Source organism: Solenopsis invicta, chromosome 13, assembly GCF_016802725.1.
Source record: "Solenopsis invicta isolate M01_SB chromosome 13, UNIL_Sinv_3.0, whole genome shotgun sequence".
NCBI classification, from domain to species: Eukaryota; Metazoa; Arthropoda; class Insecta; order Hymenoptera; family Formicidae; genus Solenopsis; species Solenopsis invicta.
The window spans coordinates 4325376-4338472 of NC_052676.1; the positions used below are offsets into that span (position 1 = coordinate 4325376).

General features: G+C 43.1%; 1 long non-coding RNA gene across 1 annotated transcript; it reads right to left on the minus strand.

Moving 5' to 3' along the window:
- Window positions 1-443: 443 nt before the first annotated feature.
- Window positions 444-11418, minus strand: LOC113004243. Its single transcript, XR_003268928.2, has 2 exons — window positions 10849-11418; window positions 444-6898 (listed from the first exon to the last, which is right to left on the minus strand). It is a non-coding gene; the product is annotated as an uncharacterized LOC113004243 (long non-coding RNA).
- Window positions 11419-13097: the final 1679 nt, after the last annotated feature.

Here is a 13097-nt window from a genome sequence, read left to right on the forward strand (position 1 = left end):
TACAGTTTTATCACTGTTAACGACATCGTCGTTTTTTAACAAAGCTTCATTTGATTGATCACGGCGGTTTTGAATTTCTCCGCAATTTTTGCGTTAACTCTATTCTCTGTTTTTATTACGATAATTTTTTTATCGCGATTTTATTAAAGAAGATCCAAATTAAGGTCAAAACGTTTAAATTTTGATTTATTAACAATAAGATATTGTATTTACATAACAATCTTCGTATCGACTTTTATTGGCTTTCTATTTTGTTGACTTTTATTTTGACTACTGCATTTCTACATATCTGTGTTAAAGAAGAAATAATTATATATTTTTGAATTAATTTGTGATTGATTAGAAATTGGACGATAATTCGATAATGATTGATTTGATAATTTGTAATGGTACAAACAATATCTAAGGGATTTGTGCTAAGGAGTAAGGACGCAACAAATAGATTATTCCATAAATACACATTTTATTTTTCACACATCAATGTTCTACATAATATTTGATATCTAATATTATTTGTAGGATTAAAGTATCTTTATAGTGTCACTCTCATTTTTGCTCTAATATTTACAATATTATATACGTATATATCTTTTCGCTATTAATAAACGTGGTGTTCTATAACCGAAGATTTAGTGTCTTTAAAAGTTTTGTCTCTGATAAAATAAAATGAAATACTGACATGTCTAAAATTTATAGTTACAACTTTGAAAAATTTAATATTAACAATTTTCTATTCTTTTCTAGGTCGTAAAATTTTTAGATTCTGGATTGAACTTTTTCCCTATACATTTATAATACTTTACAGTATTTTTCCGTAACACGTTTAGAGATCATCAACATTTTTTAAAAAATGGAATAGCATATTTTTATCAATCTAGTAATACAGCTCATGAAAGACAAATTCAACTACTTAGAATATGTTAACCTTAAGCATTAATATAAAAAAGTTTGCATTTACATGCCATTTAAAAGAATGTTGATGTTCTTGTAATAAGCTAATAAATTAGACAAAAAAATGCTGCCTGCTCATATCGTTATTTGCCTTCGAAACGAAAGCTTTTCTGTTTGGTATTTTTCATATAGCTAATTAAAATAGAAATGCTCCAAATTACAGGAAATATTCTTTAACGAAAGATTTTTAGTACCTGCAAAGCCTAAATTTTTATACTCTGATAAAATAGGAGATATGAAATACTGGTATGTCCAAAACCACAATTTCCCAACTTAAAAATTAACAAATTTCCTGTTCCTTTTTAGGTCATGAAATTTTTTGAGATCCTTGGAATCTAAGAATCCTCGAAGTCTAGGATTTCTTGGATTTTTCACGGATACTGACTTCTCTCTAGAGAATCCTCGAATCCTCGACTTTACCTTCCCTCGCTGAATATCTAAAAATTCTAAAATACCGACATAGAGTCTCTCAATTGCACGCAAACTCCAGTTTCCAATTTTGATGCAAACTATCGGATTCTAGGATTCTCCTGGAAAAGAAGCGCGCGCGCGTGCTCCTGTACACACAGAAATCACGACGAATCGAGAAAAGGAGACGTCTCGGGGCGAGATATCGATCCTGAATAATGGCGGACGCGCAACAACGACGACAACAATGATCGTGGAAGTCGTCGATGGCGGCGGTGTGGATAGGGGCGGTGGCGGTGGCGGCGGCGGTGGTCCAGGAGGGATGCTGCGGGAAGGTTGCCAGGCAACGTGCGTCCACCCTTAAACCGCGCAGCATCCCCACCATCGCCCCGTCATCTCCCTTCGCCGCCCTTTCGTCTCGGTCGATACAACCGACAGTCGTTCTCGTCTTCTACGCCCTGGGAATTCCCCGATTTCCATTTAGGGGCTTTTCGGCTTTAAACCCGACCTCGTCTGTCGGGGAACGCTTGTTTTCCACCATTACCGTTAACCACTCTATCACCTTTCTCTTTCTATCTGGATGCTTGATGCGCTTGACAGAAAAGATCAGGAATCCGATCTATAACTAATTTTTTTATATTCGACAAAGCGATCTTTTGCCTCATCACTGAGCCAGGACGTCAGCGTTCGATGCATAAATTTGTAAACAAATAAAATAAAAAAAATGGGAAATTTCTAAATTACATTGAAAATGTCGAACATTATACAAATATTGTAAATATTACGAACTTATGACAAATACATCATCACTTATCAACGTGTGTCACAGAATGTTACATACAAAATATCTTTTTACATGTAATAAAAATAATAATTACGCAATTTACATTTAAATTTAAAGAATCAAGTTTAATTAATTAAATTTACTTTACATTTTTATAAGATTTTAGGAAGTAAGTGAAGACAGTGACGAAACGGCCATTTTACTAAAAATCAAATATAAGTCTTATAATCGAGATTATTTCAAAGTGCGATTAATAAAGATAATTAATAGTTATTAATCAAAGCAAAGCTTATATGAATATGCTATACTTAAGGCAGCAATTATAAATACCATAAACCAGAGAAGACATTTGAGCGTAAAGAGTACGTCTAAAAGTGTGTTTGACGCAGCCGTTACTTAAAGAAGAAGCGGACGCACAAAAATCAATAGTGTTTACATTCCCCAAATTCGAGGAGGAGAGTACGGGGAGGAGTGTCGTCGCCGTGTCATCCGTTGATACTGACCTTACCCAACGGCGGTCGGACGTAAGATTCCGGTCGATCGCGAGAGAGAGATTCTCGAGATGAATCTACCACCGACGTTCGATCGTAGATCGTTGAATTTGGTCCGCTCTTGGCATTCACCGCGTGCCTTATGAATTTTGAAAAGTTGGCACATGGAAGCCCGCAGTGAACGCAAGGAGCACAGACTCACGCTTCTTTTCGCGGTCCCGATCCTGCCCTCCGGGGGTATCGCTGGGTGTCCGGCACCAGCGTGCGCCTTGCTGAAACTCGTTACAACCTTCGCAGATCTCGGAGAACACACTTTGTCACTTTCGACGATACTTCCAGTTTTCTCATCTTCGAGCTTCCCTGGGGGAAATATTTCGCACACGTCTCTGACGGGCTTCTTAATCTTACATTTATTATGATCGATCGGTAACAACAGTTGGACAAATTACGCATTTTGCATCACTGTCTATGAGAAGAACCTTCGGAATGTGAAACAGATTTCATTGATAAGCACAGCAAACTATTATTTCTCATCGACGTTTCTTTTCTTTTTTGCACTTACAATTAATTGCGCACTTATTTAATAAAATATAAAAGCATATCTGGGACAGTAGCGAAATATTTTTTCCAAATAGTCATCCACACAGTCGCGTAAAATTAACGCCGAGATGAATATTCGGCACCGGAAACAATTGCAATCCGTTCTTCACCAATCGTTTTTTCTTTATTTGAATTTCTTTCCGACATGACTGCGCACTAAATATTAAATTTTGAAAAACTACGACGTATCAGAGAAAGATTATGGCACTAGAGAAACGAAATCTCGCTCATAATTGGCTCACGCAACCATCACTAAGAGAAAAGGAATTGGCTTCTACACGCGAAAAGAAGGAAAGAAGCGACCCTTCCGATCTCGCTGCTAATGATCGCGTTAATTCTGGGACACCGGATACATCGCACAGACTCGAAGCGAGCATGATGAACGCCGAAACTGCACTATGGGGGACGTTCACCCCGGCGCGTGCCCTCGGTCAAGGGGGGGTCGGTGCCGTGCGCGAGGGGGATCGTGGAGGGGAGCAGTGGTTCGTCACAGTGCTAACGTAACTTATTGCTTATTTCGCGGGGGGTGGAGGGGGTTGGGGGAGAGGGGAGGAGAGTGGAAGTGCACGAGACACCACGTCGCTCGATGGACGAGGGGATGATGGGAGCAGCTGACATTGGGGTCCCATTGTGCCCGTAGATATTCGCATAATCGAGAAATCCACCCTCCTTCCTCCCCCTCCCGTCCGTCCCTTTACCGCCACCCCCTCTCGTCGTCGACCACCGTGGGCTTACGCGCTTTTCACGCCGGCGAGCATATGGGATGCTGTAACTAGCGTTACAGTCCGACGGTGATCCTGATTGATAGTTTCCACAGGATCGAGGTTTTCCACTTCGACACTCTGTGTTCCATTAACGACGCTTTTTCTCATCCCGGTCATCGAACCCGATTGTCCGACGCGATGACACCTCGTGCCGGCGATCTCCGTCCCATTGGTTTTCCCACAACTTTATGCTTAATCCGATTAATTATAATCCGATTAATTACCGATTAATTACCGTTTAATTTCATTCATCCGCACTGTGTTTAAATTTATTTACATAAAATCTCATGGCCGAGGAATCGAAAACAGAGAAATCAAAATGTAAAATTAATTGAATTGTTACTAATTTTTTGTGATTGCTTAATTCTAACTAATCTTTATAAACAAACGCTAAATAATCCAAATAGAAATGTATGTAGTGTTCCTTCCCCATTCAGTTATTATTTACGCTGCGTAGAAAACGAATAAGAAATTGATAGTTTTATTCGATTGCTGAAGCATATTTTTCCTGGTAAAAATACTTCTCTAATTATTGTCTAGTATCGATAAATGGGCTCTCAGACTTGTTTATCAATTAATCGAATAGTCCATTTATTGTTCTGTTTGTGTTGAGTAATTGGGTTAATTAAATTGATTTACATTGTGTATACTCGCAGGCTAATGCCAAAACGCAAATCAACAGATTTCGGGAAAGAGAAATTGGAAAAAAAAAACATCACATGGTAACAGTTTCTTTTTTTTTATAAATATTTTTTGACCTCCTTTTATGAAAGCTCTGCTGCCAATCTTTCAGAAACGTAACGGAACGTCAGGTTTTTTTTTCCTGTTGTCGATGACGCGCGAAAAAATGAGGGGGACGGAAAGTCGTGTCGTACTTTCTCCGAGGGTTCCACTCGTTTTAAAAGGCGCGTGTTTGCGGAGGGTGAGTCCGCAGTTACTGCAGTTGCTCTACTCCGCTTTCCCCCTGTGCCCATGAAGGCTAATTCATATCCATCGCGAAGGAATCGTCGGACGAGTGGAGAGAAAGACGCGGGCAGGGGGGAGAAGAGGGAGAGGGAAAAGTGCTTGGTCTCCGCGACACAATGGGGGCATTCCCTCAAAGGGCTGGAACCTCGTCGGCCGAAGCTGTGGGTCAGGGTTACCTCCACGCGAAAGAGAGAGAAAGAGAGAGAAAGACAGGGGCGGGAGGGGGTTTAAACCCTCGCGAGCACAGGGGGGCACCCGTGCAGCGGAGCCAGGAATTTAATAGGAAGATATTTAAATGCCCCCGTCACACGTGACATCTGCGCGACGTGTAGGGCGATGCCCCATTATTGACGGAAAAAATAATTTCTCGGACGGAGGAGAGGGACGAACGGCTACGTGATCCAATAACGAGTATGAAGTCACCTAGTCCGATGACGTGCGCGACATTTTCGAACAAAACGCCGGATTATTCTTCATTTTTCAAAAATAAATGTGTTTTTTGTACGTATATGCAAAATTATTGAGACTTTGCGTCGGAATTACTTTACAACGCAATTACATCGATAATTAAAGGATGTCGTCGTTCTGTGCAAGTTAATTGAAAGTTGGGTAAAAATTGAAATTTGAGATGCGAGATTAATTTACGTAACAAGGTGCTTAATTGCTGGTGGGTAACGATTTAATTTGGCCAAGATGATTTAATCGTCCTCGACGAAGCCGATCGGTAATAGCCTTTCCCGAAGTTACCGAAGAGTCCGAAGACAAGTAACGCAAAAGGGCAGGAAGGTGTGTAATCGGGCGTGGCGGTATGAAGCTAATTATAAGCGCTATAAAGTCGCGGGGAGGTAAGAGCGACGCCGACACGATTGAGATATATCGATCTGTCCTTCCCCGCGAGAGCAAGTTTTTTCTCTCCCTCTTTAACTTTTTCACGCGACTTTCCAATAATTTTATCAAGATTAATAAAAGAAATACGTAATAATAGCCATTTATAAATATGTGAGATAATATAAAATTAAGATACGATTTAACACTTCCTGTTTTACGTGCACCGAAAAAAAAAAGAGTTGTTAACTCGACTAAATTCTTCAACTTGAATTCCTCAGTTTAAGCATTTATTCATTCAAGTATATGTAATTAAATTAAATATACAACTGCTTAAGCTGAGAAGTATTTTACATATTAAAGTCAAACATAAATAGTTGAACTGGAAAAATTTAATCGGGCTGAGAGATTTAGTCAAGTTTTTTTCCCTCGGTGTACATGCATAAATCAGCGCGTTGAAAGTTCTTCAAATTTTCTTGTTTCTTCCGTAATTTTTAAGGCGAACGCTAAGCTTCGTAACCCTTCATTTATTTCTCGATCCCTGTGCGAACTAAAAAAAGGTGCGTGCGACGTACTCGCCGTATCACAAAAGCGCGGTTTCATCGATCGAAATTCAGAGAAGCGGAATTTATGGAACTTCTTTTCTATTCCGAGACACTAAAACTGTAGCCAATCGATAAATTAACCATCAATAAATAAATCACGAGACTATTATTATCATCATTCTACACGCGAAAAAACGCTCGTGTCACCTTTACACACACATTCCGCTTTTTTTTTCTTTCTTTTTCTTACCGTGACACCGTCTCGTCTGTTCTTCCAACTTCGGGATCACGCAGGTTCCCCGGTAAAGCGGCGAATCCTTCAGTTTGCTTTTCACGGATGATGACCTGAATGGCACGAAGGTCCTGACTCGTCCTCGTGACGTAACTGAGCACGTGTACGCCGCGGTAGCCTCGCTCAGGTGGGGTTGGAAACGTCACGGTTAAACACCAATCCTCCCCTGGAAGGCAGCACGCCCTCACCATCGATCCTGGCGAACCCTCTTCCATTCATGAGAGTAGAGGCCCCGGTACCAGGCCGGCGAACCGCATAGCTCTACCTGGTATCTGGAACAAACCGACGCTCTTGGCGCGCTCGCGCTAATGGAGACACAGCGGGAGGGTTGGGGCAAGACATAGACACGGCGGCGAGGGGGCGGAAGGGTGAGGGTGGCGGCCGCCCACGACGGCCGTGTGTGAGCCTAGGTCAGCAACGATGTCCTTCGTAATCGCCGAGTTACTCATTTAACGCCACGTCGTCATCACGAATACGCCTCTCTTTTTCTCTCTCTTTCGCATCTAGATTTTCGGCCCTCGGCTCTAAATTCCGGATCTAATTGCTCGACTGCCAACTCTTTATTTTCCAGTTCTCACCTTGCAGCTTTGGGCGCTCAACGCTGCGTTAAATTGCGACATTCGAGCTTCCTAACCGCGAGATAAAGTACGTTAGCGACCGTGGAATTGAATGAAGAAGGGGGTTGTCCGCAACGATTGAGTCTTTCTCGTTATAGAAAAGTCTTTCAATCACAGTAATGGATTGTGGACGCAGAATTCTTGTTATACACACATCTATTTCAGTCAGTGACGCAGAAACAATAGCGAATGAAATAACAACAGCATCTCTTCGTACATAGCCTCTCATCACATTTTTATTATATACAGTATGTATTCCGTGATCCCTTTGCATTTATTATTTTTAATTAGTTAATCGAGCTTTATCCCACATGGTACAACATTACAAAATATTGCTGCAATGTTTCAGCAACATTGCAGCAATGGTAAAACATCCGCTTCAAAAACATTGACACGTAATGTTGCAGCAATATGTATAATATTGTATTAATGTTGCTGCAATATTGCTGAAACGTTGTAGCAATATTTTCCAATGTTTTTTGTTATGTCACGCTGTATGGGATACGTGCAAATGTAAATAAAGAAAGATAAGAAAATAAAGAAATAAAAATATATTCGTTCTTAAATATAGATAAACAAAGACTCATAAATTTGTTAAAATTTTCCTCCATTTCCTGAAAATAACTTCTAGTGTTTCCCGCATTCGAGTCTCCTTAATTTTTATTTAAGAAAATTTTTTTCCCTCGAGATTAACAATCTCACGCCCAGATTCACGCTTTCGTTCTCTATCGATTCTCTCGCTTAGAAAAAAAAAAAAGGAAAGGTTTCCTTTCAGATGCACTCGGGAAATGTTGCAGCGACACGGTGGACACGAGATGGAGGGAACGTCGCGTCAACCTTACGCGGCGCGACGCGCGAAACGTTATAAATAGGGAGCCGCCTGCGACAGAGCGAGCGAGCACACGATCAAGCGCGTCAGCTGATCACATATTGACAGTTCGATAAGTTGCCCGCGCGACGAGCATCGCTCAACCGTCGAAACTGTTCTCGCGCAATTAGTCGCGCCTCCGCGAGGACGACGGAATCCTGGAGGATCGATTAAGCCGCTGTCGTCGATAGTGTCGTCGGGCAAAAATAAAGAGAGCGACGTCGGACGACTCGTCGAGACGGAAAACGTCCCTTCGAGAAATTGAATTTTATTTTAATACGTCTTCTCGTCTTACATTCCGTGCATTAATTATTTCAGCTGGCCTATTGCTCGTGAGGAAATCAATGAGAAATATAAGGGTGCAGATCGTTCATCAAAACGCAAAGTGTAAATAAAATTATGAAAATGCAGAATTATTAAATTTGTTTACTTTTACTTCGATTGATTTATAAAATTTTAATAGTGCAGTTAATTTGTGTAATAATTAATAGCTATTAATATAAAAAAAAAATTGCTGCATTTTTAATAAAATTTTGAAGAAAGATTTCAATAAGATTAAATAATTTAGAATTAATGAAAACTTTGTAATCTAATTTAACATACAAACTACTTAAAATATTCATGCAGCACGTTCAAAATAATTGTGACGATAAGTTACGCAAATTAGTGGACATCACATCAAATGTTGGTCAATAATTATTCTCTTGAAACAAACGCGGGAATATTCATGCGTTCGATATTGATTTATATTGGGACCGTCCGTAGATTGTAGATCACAAAGAGAGACGCACAAACCTGCTCGTCGAATTCCGAAGAAGCTTGGGGCGGAAGTTCGAGGGGCCGCGGGTGGGCGCGAGGGATCGACCGGGGAGGGCGCGATCGTGATCGGGGACCGATTTCAGGGCACCGGCTCGCCGCGGAGTCAGTTTCGTGACAGAAAATTACGAAAATGGTAATTAGGCACAAGGCAGCGGCGACGTGCCGGCTACGGCTTATTCATACTTCGTAGCCATGGCGATCCTGCACTACTGATAAAACAACAGTACACACCATAATGTACTTACGCGGAATAGGGGAACACCTTGCCTACCGGGTGTCACGAAAATCGCGCGAGAGAAGAATCCCGCGGGATACTCGAGGAAGAAGACGAACGACGCTCAAATACCAACGTTAACTTGTTACCCTTAGCGACGGAGAAAATTCTAATTTTATGATATACGTGTTTTTATTTCGAGGATAAATTTTATTTAAATTAATATACTTCTTGATGCCAGAGTTAATACCGTTGCTACATCCCGAGAGTTCTCTTTCAATTTTACTATTATTATTTTTTTTTAACGTCGTTCATGCGACAAACGGTGCGGTCACGTGAGAGAGCCGCTCATCTCAGATAGATTAATTTCACGGATAGCAACAGTTTCAGTTTGTCCGACGACATATGGCGATTTGATGCCGCGCGGTGCGCTCTTTACCGACGTACGTGGGCCATATGTCGGGTTTTTCTTCAATCCGGTTTAATTAAGAATTAACCGGGATAAATTGATCAGGACGTTCTTCGAAGATAAGCGACAGACTGGAATCCGTTCTCTAAAGAGGCACGAAGCCACGCGGGTAATTATTTTAAAAGAGTTCAAGGAAATAATCGGGGAACGATGAAGAAAATGACGTCCACGTGCGTGCACGTAGTACATAGCGATAAGGAACGATAGCGGGCCAGCCACCCGGTAGATATCGCGGTCGAAAGTCTGGTCGGAACGAGTGGAAGATTGTTCGATTGATAGAAATCTCGAGTTACGAAATTGTACGGCTGCGCATTATATTAATCCGTCGTCGAAATATCCATCAAGGTGTAAATGTACACAATGAAAGAAAGATTAGTAAAACAAACAAATAAGGTTGTAGTAACGCGAATAAGGTTGAAACAATGGTTCGACTGCGCGGAAAGACGAATGAGATAAAAGATTCTAAAAATGTTAATCGTCATAAGTCGATCGAATTTCAAAATTCGGAAAAATGTCGACGAGTTTCTCGAAAAAATTTCAAGTTTAAGAAAACTTTCAAAGTGCATCTAAATAAATAAAAAAAAGTCCGGTTGTAATATAACGAACGTTATAGAAAATTGTGTAAATAAAATTCCAAATGTCGGAGGAGTCCAATCCCGTTTTCCGATTAATCATCAATCACGACACTGATTAATGTGCTATCATCGTTGAATAAGGTATAAGTGCCTCGACGGGGGGTCGGAAGAAAGTATCCTACTATCATCACGACCATTCATGCGCTCGAGATTCACATGCAAAAGAATTCGCCATTCACGAAAGAACAAGTTACGTGAAGCGATGAAGAAGTGTTTACTTGATAAAAAAAAGAGGGCACTGAATAAGAAATAAGGAAAGAAAAAAGAAATAATTAGCGAATCGAAGTGAAACAATTTTTCAAAGGTTTTGATTGGGCTGGAGAGAGGAATTAAGGCAAATAAAAAAATCAATCGAGACTGAATCGATCGATAGGAAAAAAACATAACGCGATCGGTAAACCGAGGCAAAGGCGGCGATCGATGGTGTGATTAAGGCGCTCGACTCGGCGATCGGAGGCGAGTTAATTAATTAGACTGGACAAGCGGAGGGGGTTGAAGAGCGCGAACGCGCGAGATTGTACGACCGGCGAGGATTGTGCCCTTGACAATAGGGAAAAAGGAGCTTCGGGATCGGGGATCGGTCGCGCGACTGGCGGTTACCTGGCGACTTTTGCTTCCTCTTCCTTGTCTCCCGCGCGTTGCTCCTCTCCACGAAGAGGACGACTGCTCTTCGGGCGAGCGGCCCGGGATCGCAAGGGATCCATCCGCGATCGGGACGGATCCTATTCCGCGGGATAACGACGGCGGCGGGAGCGCAGCGCGCGGCGTTACGGAGAGGAGGTCGACGACGTCCGTCGCCACGTCGCCGACGTCCGTCGCTTGTGAGAGCGGGCGTCGGCGGCGGCGAGAGAAGAGAAGAGAAGAAGAAGAAGAGGAGGAAGTAGGGGTCGGTCGGCCGCCGTTTTCGCCGAACGAACGGCGGCGGCAGGACGGTGTTGTTGGTTTGATGGTCGCGGGACCACTGCGCCCTCTCCGTCTTCGCCCGCCTAGCCCTGCCCCTCGGTATCAACCCCCGGTGCCCGCCGCCGCCGCCAGCCCCCTGCCCCCGGATAGTCCCGGGGATCCCCGGGCTCTCTCCGCGCCCTCCCGCCCCCGGTCGCCGTCCACCCTGCTCCCCACTCGGCCGTCCTGCTTTCCACCCCTGCGCGCGCGATGTGTGTACACGTACACCCCACCGCTTGCCTCCCCGAGCCTTCCAGAGCCACCATCGTCGTCGTCGTCGTCGTCGTCGTCGTCGTCGTCGTCGTCATCGTCCCTCCGGAGGACGAGCGCGCGCCCCCACTGTCGGCGGGACGGGCGGAAAGGGGGGCAACGAGCCTCCTGGCACGAAAACCACCCCCGAAAAGCGCGGCCGGGGCTCCTCTCGACGCGCCTGCCACCCCTGGCGCGCATTTTCCACCCTCCGACGGAATGGACGGAGTCGACTGCCGACTTTAGAAGCGGAGGGAAGACAGGGGAAAACGGTGAGCGGATAGAAGGGCGAGAGTGTGCTTCTCCAAGGCGCAAGCGTTACCCAGAAAATCAAGGCATCGTCGTCGTCCTCGTCGTCTTCGTCGTCGTTGCCGCCGTCGTCATCGAGGTGTTCTCGGCGAGAGCGCCGGCCGCTCGTCTGGTCTCTCGCCTAGTCGGGGAGGGAATCGAAAGCGGGTGGCGGCGGGAGGAACGTACGCCGTAGGGTCAGGTTGCCCCGTCTTCGTTCAAGGGCGTACGACCTCCCCCTACCACGAGCAACCTTCAACAGAGAGGAGAGAGAGATCCAGGCTCCTTCCTTCCTTCCTAAATTCTTCGCACCCCCTTACGCCCCTCCCCTCCACACAGTTCTCCTCGGTCCTCCGCCACCTCATCCCTCCTCTACCTCTGGACCTCTCTCGCCGGAGATCGCCGTCGGTGGGGTAATGTGTTTCTCTACGCTTCGCGATCTCTCGCCTTTGTCTTTCCCGCGAGAACGTGCTCCCTTCCTCCCTTCATCCCTCCCGTACTCTCCTCACTTCCGCCATCTCCCTCGCGTAACCCGGAAAACGAGATCCTGCGAGTAGTTTTTCTTCTCCTCGCCCATCTTTCAAACTCTCTGTACGCGTGTGAGTGCCTGCCGCCTACGGTCACGAGGTCTCCTTCCGGAAGGATCGCGCGGGGTGGGAAGGGTGACGGAGGAATAAGACAGAATTTCGAATGACGGCGTTCCCAATGAATGAACGATTAAGGTGATTTTCTAATTAAACGCTCAACGTTACTTTGGAGATTTCGGAACGTGGCAAGAATCGATTAGAGAAATTTAACCTAGAAATGTGTAAATCGCACGTCGCACATATAATGCTGTTACGCAAAATAGTAATAAAAATAATTGGATACATAATTGGATAAATAATTATTAGATAAATAAACATAAATAAAAATGAAAAACATCGTTGAAAGCGTCCGCGCGATATTTCGTGCACAATTTGTTGCAAGAGTAGCGTTACTTAATTTACGGAAACATGTGCAAAATCTTCGTCATCAGGAAAGATTTTGCATACGTATGTTGTATACCAATTTAGTGATAAATTGCACACGAGATACCGCGCTGATGCTTTCGTCGGTACTTTTGAATTTTTAATTGCGCTTTCAATATTAAAAGTTGTATTAAACACTGTTATTTAAATAATTAATAGCCGTTTTGTTTTAAATTATAAAATTGAGCCCCAAATTGTGTGTTAATATTAAAATGTAACAATAAATTAAAAAATGATTAATTGGTATGAATTTTATTAGCCAATAAAATTTATAGATCGTACATTTTTCATAATACAGTTCATATGATTCAAAAATTTGTTAAAATTTAATATAAATTGTTTTAAATTATACGTACTTGT